The sequence below is a fragment of the Dasypus novemcinctus genome, chromosome 24, assembly GCF_030445035.2.
Source record: "Dasypus novemcinctus isolate mDasNov1 chromosome 24, mDasNov1.1.hap2, whole genome shotgun sequence".
Lineage (NCBI taxonomy): Eukaryota > Metazoa > Chordata > Mammalia > Cingulata > Dasypodidae > Dasypus > Dasypus novemcinctus.
Window position 1 is genome coordinate 47,096,777 of NC_080696.1, and position 4,035 is coordinate 47,100,811.

A 4,035-nucleotide genomic window follows, 5' to 3' on the forward strand; every position below is an offset into this window, starting at 1 on the left:
ATAGTCACATATACAATATAGGTGACTCCCCTATACCTAACATCAAACCCTTTTCCCCCCTCCCCAGCGATGACCTTTTTACATGTCAATATTATATTTGCTACAGCTGATGTACAAATATTGAAACATAGCTATTAACCATGGTTCCATTATGGTTTACATTATGGTTTACATTTTAGACTATACACTTTTATAAATTTTTGGTGATATTTAACATGGCCTATATCCATCATTGCATGATCTTGTGGAACACTTCCATTGCCCCCCAGTTACTCGTTCTTCCAACCATTCTATTCCTCTCTCCCCCTCCACTCGGGGCCTACAGTGACAACCAAGCTTCACTGCTTGAAGGACAAGATTTATAGATACTTGCAACAATGCTGAGGGCTTGACACACTAGTCTGTCCTCCTCTATTGGGAGCCACCAATGCTCTTGAGAGACACCCTGTCCTCTGTTTGAGAACATCAGGCCTCCCCAGGTTGGGGGTACAACACCTGCCCACTCATTGTATGGGTCTGCACCCACTGATATCACATACTATGACAAGATTAGCACTCACACGCTCCCTAGAAACATGCCCCAGGTGCACCCTGTGCCAGATACCCCCTATTACTATTGCCAAAAGTTGGAAATCAACCCAAATACCCATCAGCAGATGAATGGATAAACAAAATGTGGTATATACATACAATGGAATACTACTCAGCTGTAAGAAGGAATAGAGTACTAACACATGGGATAACATGGAAGAATCTTGAGGACCTTATGTTGAGTAAAGCAAGCCAGGCATTGAAGACAAATACTACATGACCTCTCTGATATGAATTAATCAAATCAAGCTGTGTCAGAGAGCTAGAGACTGGATGACAGGCTTACAGGACATGGGGGTGGGGAGGGAAAGGATGGTTGTTAGCTGACACCTATACTGGTGAAATCTATGATAAAGTGGAGGTAAGTAGTTGTGCAGTAAAGGGATAAGACGGGGCATAGGGATGCTATTGGGTGAGGCTTTGCAGGTTTGAGGGGGGCTAGGGTTGGGAGGATGGGTCAGATGGTCCATGGAATTGGGGGGAGGGTTTGAGGGAAGCAGGTGACATTATTTCTTTAAGAGACTGATGAGGATTAAAAGCACGAAACACATAAAATGGCTTTGTAGAACTGGTCTCTCCTACCCAGATTCTGGCACCAAGGTAAGGCAAGACCATGACTTTTCCAGGATCTTTAGCAAAATATCCTGTTGAAATTTTTTAAAAATTAAAAATAGATTTAAAAATAGACCTAATCTGATTGAAGTAGGGGACGTCTCCTTCCAGGGACCACCAACCTCTTTCCCTAATCATTCATTCTTTTTCACAAATTATTTTGCTAGGGACATAGCTTTAAAAAAAATCTTATTTTATGTATCTATGCTATTCAAAGTATTGCAGTCTTCCACAAATGAAATCAAATTCCACATGTCATAAAATCAGATAGGTCAAATACTGGTATACAAAATTTGTGGGATTTACACAGTCCTTTCATTAAGCAGGAGTTTGTCAAATTGAATGCTTGTTCAATCCTTGCAGTGGCATTGGTTGCCCTGAAATTTGCTGTGCAGTACAAATTGTTCTCACAAAACTACTTACATGAGCTGAGCTGTGTTAGCTGTCAGGAGCTTCTGCAACACACACTTCAGAAACATCCTGGTGCTTCTCAGAGATATTTCTGTTATTGATTTTTAATTGAATTCTGTTGTGGTCAGAGAACATACTTTGTTTAACTTGAATCTTTTAAATTGCATTAAGACTTGTCTCATGGCCCAAAATAAAGTAAATGTTCCATCTGCCCTTGAAAAGAATGTGTATTCTGCTGTCTGGGGATGGAAGGTTCTACAAATTTCAACTAGATAAAATCCAACAATGGATTTAATCTATTTTTCCCTTGCAGTTCTATCAGATTTTGCCTCATGTATTTTGAAGTTCTGTTTTTGATTGCTGTTTTAATTTGCCAAAGGGCTGCTGATACAACGTACCAGAAGTGTGTTGGGTTCTGTAAGGGGTATTTATTTGGGGTAAAAGCTTACAGTTCCGTGAAAAGTCCAACTCAAGGCACCATAAGTGAGGTTTTCTCACCCAAGTCAGCTGCTGTGTGTTGAAGCAAGATGGTGAGCGGTCTCTGACTGGTCTCTGCCTTCCCCTCCTGGCTGTACTGTCTCCTGGAGCTCAGCTGAGGGCAAGCAGGCGTAGGGCTTATCTCTTACCAGGCCTCTTCTCTCAGGCTTGGCTGCTCCCACCTTCTCCCCAATTTCAGCTGCAAGCTATCAGGCAAACGGCTCGCCTCTCCCCGGTGCCTCAGCTACTGAGCCTCTCCTTTCTTTTTTATTTATTTATTTGTTTTTAAAAGAAGCTTTAGATTACATAAATGTTACATTAAAAAAAAACACAGGGGATTCCCACACGCCTCACCCTGTCCCCGTCCCGGGGCCTCTCCTTTCTGTCCCTTGGCAGCGTCAAAAGTGGCAGAGCTTGCTTTCCCAGTGGGTGTTATCTCTGTTTTTATTGGACCCAGCAGGAGGGCAAAGACTCAACTTGAGTTGAGTCTCAACCTCACTGACACAGTTCAATTGAAGTGGTTGTTCCCACCTGCAGGAGTGGACCAGCCTACAAACATAATCTTTCTCTTTTTTGGGATTCATAAAAAATTTCAAACTGCCACAAGCGCATAAACTTTTAGGATAGTTGTGTCCTCTTGATGAGTTGACCTCTTTATCATTGAGAAATGACTCTTTATTCTTATTCTGGTAATATTCTTCACTCTGAAATCTACTTTGTATGATATTTACATAGCCACTTCAGCTTTTCTAATATTAGCGTTAGCATAGTACATCTTTTTCCATCCTTTTCCATTAAAACTATTGGTGTCTTTACATAGAGAGCATGCTCAGGAAGCGGACTTGGCCCAATGGATAGGACGTCCACCTACCACATGGGAAGTCCACGGTTCAAACCCCAGACCTCCTTGACTCGTGTGGAGCTGGCCCATGTGCAGTGTTGATGCACACAAGGAGTGCCCTGCCACGCAGAGGTATCCCCTGTGTAGAGGAGCCCCATGTGGAAGGAATGCGCCCCGTAAGGAGAGCCGCTCAGCGCGAAAGAAAGTGCAGCCTGCCCAAGAATGGCACTGCACACATGGAGAGCTGACACAACAAGATGACACAACAAAAAGAAACACAAATTCCTGGTGCCACTGATAAGGATAGAAGTGGTCACAGAAGAACACACAGCAAATAGACACAGACAGCAGACAACTGGGGGTGGGGGAAGGGGAGAGAAATAAATTTTTAAAATTAAAAAAAAAGAGAGAGCATGCTCTTCTAGGCAGCATATATATTGGTGTTACTTTTTAATCCAAATCTGACAAGCTCTGCCTCTTTTTTTTGGAGGTACTGGGGATTGAACCCAGGACCTTGTACATGGGAAGCAGGCACTCAACTACTGAGCTACATTCTCTCCCCAATGAGAGTTGTTTTTAAGAGACAGGGGGGATTGAACCTGGGTCCTCATGCATGGGAAGCTGGTACTCAACCACTTGTGCTACATCCACTCGCAGCTCTGCCTTTTTTTTCCTCCCCCTTTCCCCCATCCCCAGTTGTCTGCTCTCTGTGTCCATTTGCTGTGTGTTCTTCTGTGTCCATTTTGATTCTTGACAGTGGCACTGGGAATCTGTGTCTCTTTTTTGTTGCATCATCTTGCTGCATCAGCTCTCCATGTGTGTGGCACCACTCCTGGGCAGGCTTATTCTTGCACGGGGCAGCTTTCCTTGCAGGGGCACACTCCTTGCGCATGGGGCTTCCCGACGTGGGGGACACCCTCTGTGGTACAGCACTTGTTGCGTGCATCAGCACTGTGCATGGGCCAGCTCATCACATGGGTCAGGAGGCCCTGAGTTTGAACCCTGTACCTCCCATGTGGTAGGCGGACACTATCAGTTGAGCCAAATCCATTTCCCAGCTCTGCCTTTTAATTGGGGTATTAGGACCTGTGGGAACTGAGGGC